Source organism: Artemia franciscana, chromosome 1 (assembly GCF_032884065.1).
Source record: "Artemia franciscana chromosome 1, ASM3288406v1, whole genome shotgun sequence".
Taxonomy (NCBI): domain Eukaryota; kingdom Metazoa; phylum Arthropoda; class Branchiopoda; order Anostraca; family Artemiidae; genus Artemia; species Artemia franciscana.
Window position 1 is genome coordinate 31,870,854 of NC_088863.1, and position 10,520 is coordinate 31,881,373.

A 10,520-nucleotide genomic window follows, 5' to 3' on the forward strand; every position below is an offset into this window, starting at 1 on the left:
GAAGCATTTTCCGTACCTTGTTGCTGTCTGTATGAGTATGTATTTCCTTGTGGTCTCATAGCAGCTAGTATTGAGTAAAGATCTTGATTTACACAAAAAACCGGTAGTTTTACTCGATTGGTATTCCGCCTAAACATATTGCTTCATAACTTAACGCAACTCTTTTTCGTATATCCTACATAAATTTAAACATAAAAAGGAATCTTGGAAAATATAGGTTTCTTTTTTTAGTAAGAAAAAAAAGAGCATGCACCTTCTAGATACCCTTGGGAGAATTGCAATCTATTATATACTTACTGTCAACAGATTAAAAAAAAAAAAAAAATGGACCTCCACTGGATCAGAAATTAATCACTCTACTAAAAACGGACACAAATTACCATATATATAAGGAAGGCACCTAAAAATAATTGCACAGGAAACCTTGATTTTATAATTTAATTAACCATAAACAGCTAGCCTTACCACGTAGACAGCAGTACAATTTACACATCCCCGTGAAACAGCTTGGGGTAGCCTTCGATCCACTTGGGTTCTATATTGGTACTTCATAAACACTATAAATGTTCCATTTACTACTCTTCGGTTTGGATCTAAAAATTCAAGAAAAGAACGAGAAAATCATGTAGAATAATTTTCGACTCGCGAGAATGTAAACTAGGCTAAAAAACCGACTTTTGAGCGAAATTAAGAAACGTCAGACGTCAAAAGCTGCCAAACGTAGCAAACGCAGAGAGGTGTTTTCAAGCTACGAATATGAGGGCCGTAAGACCGAACATGCGGTAAAGGAACAGATGAGAGGGGTGGGCGCAATCCTTATAAGTAGGACATTTGACAGCAGGCATTGTTGCAAATCAACAAAACCTTTTGCTTACCAAGAAATTTTTAGATTGTTGATTTTTACAGTTTAGGCACGAGCCGACTTTAAAGTTTCGGTGTCTGTGGGTTTCTCTCTATATAGCAGAATTACTTGCCATTAAAAATCATAAACCAATTTAATTTTAGGAAGATGCTCTTTACACGTTTGCAAACTGGTCCACGTTTTATTCAGTCTCAGAACATTTTAGGGTGGGAAAACTTATTTGTATGCAATGGGTTACGCAACGTTTAGGAATAACAATACAACTCAGTGAAATAGTTTCGAAAGTATTTATGAAGCTCTTATTTGGCAATCAGTCCGTATACATAGATTAAAACTGTTCTTACAATCAAATTGATTCAAAAAAACTTTTCCACATAGCAAGTTTTTCAAAGAAAAGTAAAGAGCTCCATTAAGCCAAGCATTAGCAAAATAAAGTCAAATAATCTTCCAAGCGCAAAACTACTATTTCGCGTTACTAACAATAAATAAAAAAAACTCAAACGAACAGAAATTACAATAATTAGCCATGCCAAACTCAAAATGGGCAAAAATTAACATGAGTAGGGCTGATAACCCCTGTGCCTTCTAAAGACTAGAACACAATTTGCGCTTTACTAAAAAAAAACAACAACAACAAAAACAAATGACCGTGGATTGTCAGTGACATATACTGATATTTATTCCTTAAAGTTTTGATAATTTTCTAGTTATGAAAGTAAGATTATAAGTCCTACTCATGTTAATTTTTACTCGTTTTGAGTTTGACTCGGCTATTTATTGTATTCTGTTCGTTTTGAGTTTCATTTATTTATTGATAGTGATAGAAATCACTGGTACAAACAGTAGTTGCACGCTTGGAAGATTATTTGACTTTATTTTGCTAGTTCTTGGCTTAATAGGGCTTCACTTTTCTTGGAAAAGCTGGTTTTGTGGAAAAAGTTTTTTAAATTAATTTCTGTTCGCTTTTTTTTGGAAACGTAATATTTTATACCTTTCCAGTTTCATGGCAATTGGTATTTACCAAATGACATATAGCAACCGCAATTTCTGTTCGTCTGTCGGTCCCGGTTTTGCTAGTTCGGGCACTTCCAGATAAGCTAGGACGATGAAAGTTGGCAGGCGTATCAGGGACCAGACCAGAAATAGTCTCTTCATCGATTCGACCATCTGGGAGGGGAGCGAGCGAACAAGATAGTTGAGTAGAATTGCATTTGCAACTAAAACAAATGATTGTTCTTTTTAAGTGTGGCTTGCTAGTCTAAGGGTATGATTCTCGCTTAGGGTGCGAAAGGTTCGAATCCCGGATTACCCCAATTTTTACACAAAGAAGATCCAAAACTAGATACGTAATCAATATAGCGATCGCTGAAAGTTGGCAGGCGTATCAGGGACCGGACCAGATTATATTAGAAATAGTCACTTCCTCAAATCAACTATTTGGGGGGGGGAGTGGAAGGACGGTTAATTCGAAAAAATGAGGTATTTTTAACTTACCAACGGGTTATCAGATCTTAATGAAATTTGATATTTAAAAGAAACCTCGTGTCTCAGAGCTCTCATTTTAAATCCTGACCGGATCCGATGACATCGGGGTGAGTTGGAGGGGAAAATCAGAAATCTTAGAAAACGGTTGCATGGAGAGATCGGGATGAAACTTGGCGGGACAAACGTTACAATACCGAACAAGAAGAGACTACAGGAACACTGCATTAGCAAGTTTATCTTTGTAATAATTGCCAATAAACGAAGAACAGCAAAATCGATAACCCAAGTACCGAGTCTAATTTTAGGTTTCGACCTCGTCACAAGTACCACTCGAGCTCTTGTTTTCTACAAGAATCCATAATATGGGTTGCTATTTGTATGTCGAAGAGACTTTTACAACCATTATTGATCCTGACACAAACAGTATTTTTTAATTTAATTTTACAGCTTCTCAAGTTGACCTAAAAAATAGACCTTAATATCACTCCCAAAAGATTATATCTATGCTCTTGGACAATGTGGATACACTTACACTCTTTCTATTTATTTGAATGGTAAAAGCAGAAGCAGTATCCCTAAAAGCTTCAACTTAATACCCCAATCGTTCTCGATATATTGCTGAGGCATTTTATTGGCAACCAGAACTTATTGACAACCAGAACTATGTCTTCTGATTTATTTTCAAGCAATATATAATTTAAAGCATAATGGACCATTAACATATTTGTGGGGAGGGGTTGACATGCTAATATCCCTAAATACATAGTTACTGGGCTGTTCTACTATTCTGAACAAAATGGCTGTCTCAAAATTTTGAATGTATGCGTTGGGAAAGTGAATGGGCTTGAGAGAAAGGCTGCTTGCCCTCCAATCTTTTGTTACTCTAAAAAAAGGCACAACTTTTAACTTTAAATTAAATTAGCTCTTTTAAAAGTTTCACTAATATTTACAGCTGTTATAGAGTGGTGCCGCCTATCATATTGCTTACATGTCATTTTGATAATCTGCATGCATACAGTTTTTCCCTCAATTGAAACTCCCAAACGTTCCGAAAAAGTTCCATCTTAATACCTTTAGCGTCATTAGTTACATTAACTGTACTTAATACATACCATCAACCGTTCCTGAAGCATTTCTGATGCGTCCGCTCGACTACTTGTTAGGGCATAGCATGTTCCGGATTACCTCCATAGAGTTTCTATTCATTCCAAATTTTTCGCCTTAATATCCTCAGTTTTAATAGTAGTAGCTGTAGAATTAACTGTAGTAATTAACCGTAAGCCTAAGCTTTAGTGCAGCAGTAGTAATAATAGTAACAGTAGCATTAGTATGAGTAGAAGGAGTAGCATAAGGATGCAAATATCTTCTTTTGGTTAGTCCAAGATTCCTCACAACAAGCCCTGTTAGTTTCAACCTCACATCATACTCTCTCTAAAATATTGCTGTTACACCCTTTTGACAACCTGCATACAGAGGGCGTGTTCTGATTCAGTTCATCTTCCCCCTCAGAATTTCTTAAAAATTTCACCTTCATGTCCTTAGGCATAGTTGTCATATTAGTTACAGTAGTAGTATTGATATTGCTAGCAATAAGAACTTTAAACTACGCTGAACAAAATGGTTATCTCAATATCCTGATTGAATGTATCTGGGGAAATAGCGGGCGTTTGAAGAGGATTACTTCCCCTCACAATCACTTTTGATGACTATTAAATGGGACACCAGCCTCTTCAATTTTCAGTCGAATGTGCCTTTTTCGAAGTTTCTAAGACAACAAATGACCATCTCAAAATTTCTGTAAGTTGCATTTGGGAAAATACGGAGTGAGGGGGTATCCACCCTCCAATCACTTTCAATCTTAAAAAGGGTAGGACTTCTGATTACCAATCCGATGAGCCTCACCTCCCCCCCCCGAAGTTCGTGCGACCATCTGTTCTATATAAACCTTATATGCCCCAGGGTATAACTTACAACCCTTACCCAAAAGGACTGTGGAGAGGGAGGGGGTTGTCATCCTGAAAGGTATAATTTCTAGACCTTTCAACTACGTTGAACAAAATGGCTATCTCAAAATTTGGATTGGATGTGTTTGGAGAAATGGTGGGCGTGGGAGGGGCGTTATTTGCCCTCCGATCACTTTCGACTATTAAACATCCCTTCCAATTTCCAATCGAAGGAGCCTTTTTTAAAATTTCTACAATAACTGCTTTGATACCAAGTGCCCTGGTCTAAAAAAAAAAAAAAATAATACATTGTGCCAACATCGTTCTTTACTTCGGCATTAAGTTTAATTTTAAATAAATCAATATATTAACGACCTAAAACGATATAATAACTGATCCTGTATTTTTTTTTATTTGTAACATGTTTTGGAACAAATTACAAACTAATTCCAATAATCATACTAAAAAAAATGCAGCACAATTGTTTTACTGCGTTACACATGTAAGAAACGTAACATAAAATTCTCACTTTTCAGTAATTCACTTACAGCATAAACCCAGCAATAATGCCCGTTTCTAAGTAGTGCTACGAACCAAAGGTGTCTCTTGCAGCCAAGTCTAGCTAGTTTAAGAAAGATCCATTAAGGGGGGTACATCTGCCGGGTAGGTAACTGGGTGATACTGATCATTTATTTGGAGAGTTCTCACAGTTTCATTTGATCAAAGCTAACCTAAAGCAAGTTTCAAGAACAAATACCATTTGACCGTACACACAATATAATATGTCTGATGGTAGACTAAAGGAAATAAAACCACTTCGGTCCCTTTTTGGCCCCATTTTCAAAGGGGATGGAACTTACCCTTAAAAATGAAATTTTTTATGAGCATTAGGTTCCACTTGGCCAAGAAAATTACAGCTTACAATTTCAATTTGTTGAGATAATTATCAGAATATTTGGCCCTTTGACAAGACATTTTTGGTCCCTTTTTGGGTGAATCAATATTTGTGTATTGGAGTCCTCTTGGTCAAAGGATTTGACGATATCAGTTTTAAACTGACTAAAAAAAAAAAAAAAATCATGGTTCAGTTCTGGGTCCTGGTTTTAGAGGACCCTAAGGCCCAGCTAGTTTTTAGACTCCACTTGACCCACAGGCTTGTGGTTGCAAGCTTCAAACTAATTAGTGATTACAAATTTTTTGGAACATTACCAAGCCCCCTAGTTTCCCTCATCCAAACAAAACTTATGGTCTCCTAACCCCCGTCAATGATCCTTGAAAGCTTTACGGCAATTGAAAAAAAATTGACCCTTTATTGTTTCGCAAGTTTGAGGATAGTCGTACCCCAAAACTAAACTAAACTGTGGGCTAAATCACGGTCCACTTGACCAGGAATTTAAGTTTTAAATTTCTAGCAGTTCAAAAAATGGTTTGTTGGGCCTTTTTAAGACCCAATTTTCATTCGAACTATTATTGTTTTTGGCTTTTTTTATTTTTTCCATGAGGGTTCCCTTTGCGTAAGAGGTTATGGATGCAAGTTCCAACATTTTTTTGGTGACATTTTTATTAGAAACCAAAAACTATTTATTTAGACAGGTTGCATAGTCGTAGATAACAATCACAAATTAAATATCGCGGTCATTTACAAACCTAGTCCTAAGGTATTGTTAAATCGATTAGTTCTGCAAGGCACTGGCACTAATTTTGTTCTTATATATGGCATTAACAACTGAATTGGCAGCAGGAGGTAGAAAATATCGGTGTTTGGGGCTAGCAAGGAGAAATTGCCCGAAACGCATTATCAACTGAAACCTGCGATTTCTAAGAGCTTTAATCTTTAAAGACTCAAGAGCAGACTAACAATCTACAGATTTTTCTCCAAGGATGATTTTAGCTGCCCTTTCCACCTCATCACTTAGATATTCAATATTATGAATCTGAGGTGCGTATTATAATATAGGACGTATGTATGTTAGATATGCCGTTTTCAGCTGATTTACTGAGAAACCCAAGCGACGCATTGAAATCAAAGAACGTAGTGCACAGTTGCCTTTCTGGACTAGCCCTTGAACATGAGCACGAAATGAGCCATCAGCACTGAAATTAACTCCCAGGACTGTAGCTCACGATACAAGCTGAAACCAAGGAGCTGGGCAAACATCTCATTTCAGTGGATTAAATCTTACGATTTTGGTTTCGCTTTAGTTGATCTACAAACTGTTTTTATTACATTTTTCCTTAAATTCTGTTAAAAGATCAGGGCTAAATTGGGGCATAGCTTGGGTTGTATCTACTGTGAACCTAAGAAGCGCAGATAGATCGTCTATGTATTTGAATCGGTCATCCATGTCGTCCATAACATAATTTATAATCGCAAGGAAGAGTAGAGCGGCCAATTTGGTGCCTTGAGGGGCTCCGCATGTAATCTTTTGCCAGTCAAGGTCGTGATCGCTGGGAAAGAGGGCGTAAACTTGCTGATACCGAGAACGTAAGAAATCAATAACAAGCAGTAAGATATGTTTACGTGCGCCCATTCTTTTCAGATTCGTAGCAGCCACGAGTCGCTTAATCAAATCAAATGCTTTCCTATAATCACCGAGTAGCAAATCAGCGAAAGTGTCTCCAGATTCAAGCCATTGTACGACCAGGCGATAAAGCCTAATTCGGCATGTTGTTCTTCGCTTGTGACAGGATTACAAAATGATATGCGGTTCGCAATAGGCCCATTGAGAGGGGAGGACGATGAAGCTCACTGAAATTTGTAAACATCAGGTCTAAGGTATTACCACTTTGATGGGTGTAAATGTTCACTACTTTTTTCAGATCAAGCGCTTTGGTTAGCCATTGGTCGTTGATCTGGTTAAAGTCGCTTCCAACAATAAAGGCAGGAACTGCGCGTCGAAACTTATCAAGGCAGGATTGCACGTAAATCACAAGCTCATTTCTGTTTTAGGCATTTTCAGGATAATAGACAATCATAGCAAGGGTCACTGGGGGCACTTAGCAGTTTGGACGGGAGGTCGTTGCGAAAGTACAGTCCAACACCACTGCCTCTGCGACTTAGGCTTCAATCAAGGCGGGTGTTAAAAAAAAAAAACAAGTGTAGCCTTCGATATACCTAGTATTGTTTGTGATATCCCAACATTCAGTGACGATTGCTATAGGTACAATGGATTCTCGTAAGAAGACTTTTAGTTCGTCCATCTTATTAGTCAAAGAGCGGGCGTTGGTCATGAGAAACAGGGAAGTGGCGATTTGGCAGACAGGAGTTCAGGACATAAAACAGGAGGAGTTTCGCTGGAATCAGCAGAAACACATCAGCATACCATGGCGTAAGAGTCGGCGGGAATTCATAGTGCGCCTGACAGTTTAGTTTTACGAGCGACCATGGTGGCTCTGAGGTTAGGAATAAGCTGCTGAAGATTATGAACATGATTTTTGGAAAAGGGGAAGTACCCAATGATTTTAGGAAAACCTTAATTAAACCACTGTATAAGAAAGGTGACAAGAGTGAATGTCGGAATTATCGAGGCATTAGTCTGGTCTCTGTAGGTAGCAAATTACTGAGTAATATGATACTTTTTAAACTGAGACATGCTGTAGACAAAGTTTTAAGGGAAGAACAATGCGGTTTTAGAAAAGGTAGAGGATGTGTCGACCATGTTTTCACTCTTAGGTTAATAATTGAGAAGTCCCTTCGTTGTCAAACACCTTTGGTCCTTAGTTTTATCGATTATGAGCAAGCTTTCGATTCTGTTGATAGAACAGCGTTAACAAAGGTCTTATCGTTATATGGTATACCAGAAAAATACATTAAAGTGATTTGCGCTATGTACGAGAATAATACTGCTGCGGTTAAGGTAGGAAATGAGGTTAGCAACTGGTTTTGTATTAAATCAGGAGTTAAGCAGGGTTGTGTTCTATCCCCCTTTATATGGATCATTTTGATGGACTTCGTCTTGAGGAGCACAGGAAAGGCAATTGGAGACCATGGAATCAAATGGGGAGGAAGAACGCTCCTGGACTTAGATTATGCTGATGATTTAAGCATATTAGATGAAAGTGTGAGCAAAATGAATGAATTTTTAGAGGTTTTACGAGTTCAGGGTGCTAAAATAGGCTTGAAAATTAATTTTAAGAAGACTAAGTCACTAAGGTTAGGAATAAGTGAAGATGAACAGGTGACCTTAGGTAACGAAAAGATTGATCAGGTTGGGAGCTTCAGTTACCTTGGTAGTATTATTAGTAAAGATGGTGGGAGCAGTGAAGATGTTAAAAGTAGAATAGCTAAAGCTCAGGGTGTTTTTTCACAGCTAAAAAAAGTTTGGAAGAATAGAAAGATAAGCCTACAAACCAAGATTAGAATATTGGAAGCTACAGTGATGACAGTGGTCAAATATGGCTCTGAAGCACGGACACTCCGAAAAGCAGATGAAAATTTACTAGATGTTTTCCAGAGAAATTGCCTACGGATTGTTCTGGGTACCCGGCTGACTGACCATATTTCAAACAGTAGGTTGTACGAAAAGTGTGGTTCAATCCCGCTTTCTGGGGCTATAATGAAAGAAAGGTTGAGATGGCTAGGCCACGTTCTACGGATGAAGGATGACAGATTACCGAAGATTGTCCTTTTTGGCCAACCGTCTGGGGCTACACGGAAAGCAGGTCGTCCTTGTCTTGGTTGGGAGGATGTCATAAATAAAGATTTAAAGGAAATGGGAACTTCCTGGGAGGGTGTAAAGAGGGAGGCTTTAAATAGATTAGGTTGGAGAAGGAGCGTGCGTGGCTGTGTTGGCCTCAGGCGGCTTGGTGCTGCAGTAAGTTATTATTATTAGTAGTAGTAGTAGTAGTGTACATTTCTGTTTAGCCTGTAATCTGGTCGACAAACCTGAAACATTCGCTGGGATAAAATATCACTAATTCCTTTTGCCTCCGCAATTGCCTATGCGTGGGCGGCTGTAGGTGGTTTCCGGCAACGTCACAACATTGCCCTATGGTGGTCTTTTTAGAATTCAAAATTGCCATAGAGTCACGAATGTACATGGCGCCACTACGTGTCAACGTGAATAAAGTTCGTAAATCGTCGATTTTTCGATTATGACTGGCATGAATACTGCACTAAGCAAAGTCAAAAGGGTCAAGTCTTTGATTACTTACATTGCCAGGGCAAGAAACTAGGAACACTAGCAGTAATAAGCTAAACTAGGCATGGGTACTAAGCAGATATTCAGCGCTTGCTATGCCACCTACCATCTCATACTGCTCTTTGATCTTAGCCAAAAGGTCCAGAAGCGCAAATCGCTCTTTTATTGTGCAATTGGATCCTTCTAACCCGATTGGATCTTTTTAACCCGAGGACTTAGATATATAAGCTTTGAGCCAAAAAAAAAAAGATTTTTGATTCAAATTTTAGGAGGGATCTGCCCCTAACTACTTTTTTTTTACAATATGTTACCCACAGCCCAGGAATTTGCAGTTGTACTTTTAAAACTGACGAGATGCAACAAAGTTTCAAATAGAAGAAAAAATAAATTTTAAACATTTTCAACCCCATACTTGGGGGGCCCCTGCCCCCCAACTAAAAAAGGATTACTGTCCCCTTTTTAGCCCCGTTTTTGAAGGAACTAAATTTCCTTTTTATTCTTTCTTATGCATTCGGTTCCCCATGGCCTAAGAACTTGAAAATACAATTTTCAAGTCAATAAAGAAAATATTTACCCTTTTTTTGAGGTCCAGTATACCCAGTCTAATACATTTTTTACACACTAGGACCTCTTTGGCCAATAGGATTCAAGTTCTAATTTTCTACTTGATAAAAAAAAAAAAATTAAAAAAAAATTGCATCTTTCTCAGCCTCGTTTTCTTGGGAACAATTTTGTTTCCTTTTATGTTTCGGTCCCTTTAGCCCAAGGTCCTACTTGAATTTAAGTTTCAAACATAAAACATTGGGCCAAGGAGCAGTAACTTTCATACTGATCAGGGATAAAAACTTTGTTGGCCCATTTCCATCCCCCCCCTGTCAACATAATATGTTCTCTTTGCCAAGGGAATGATGTTTCGAGCCAATTTGAAACTCAAAATACCCCATGCACCCTTTTACGCTATAAACCTATCTGTAAACAGTTGTCGCTCTGCATAATTTACGGTCCTTCACAGAGAGGCTGGGTCACGATATGCCAAGATTCGTTTCCTTTTGTGAACCTTTCAACATTTTTTAGCAAATACCTATCCTA

The 10,520-nt window shown here is 38.1% G+C and overlaps 2 protein-coding genes across 3 annotated transcripts in view; one reads left to right on the forward strand and one right to left on the reverse strand.

The window, feature by feature from the left end:
* Positions 1 to 621, reverse strand: part of LOC136028599 (CB1 cannabinoid receptor-interacting protein 1-like) — a 37,146-nt gene extending 36,525 nt beyond the window's left edge. Inside the window, exon 1 of one of the 2 annotated variants that reach the window (XM_065706438.1) lies at positions 466 to 621. The gene's annotated coding sequence lies outside the window, so the exon portion shown is untranslated. Of the gene's footprint in view, positions 1 to 16; positions 37 to 465 lie in introns of those variants that run through there. The other variant, XM_065706445.1, reaches the window with a different exon arrangement.
* LOC136028679 (ATP-binding cassette sub-family F member 2-like) overlaps positions 1 to 10,520 on the forward strand; it is a 335,229-nt gene that overhangs the window by 124,296 nt on the left and 200,413 nt on the right. The window lies entirely within an intron of this gene.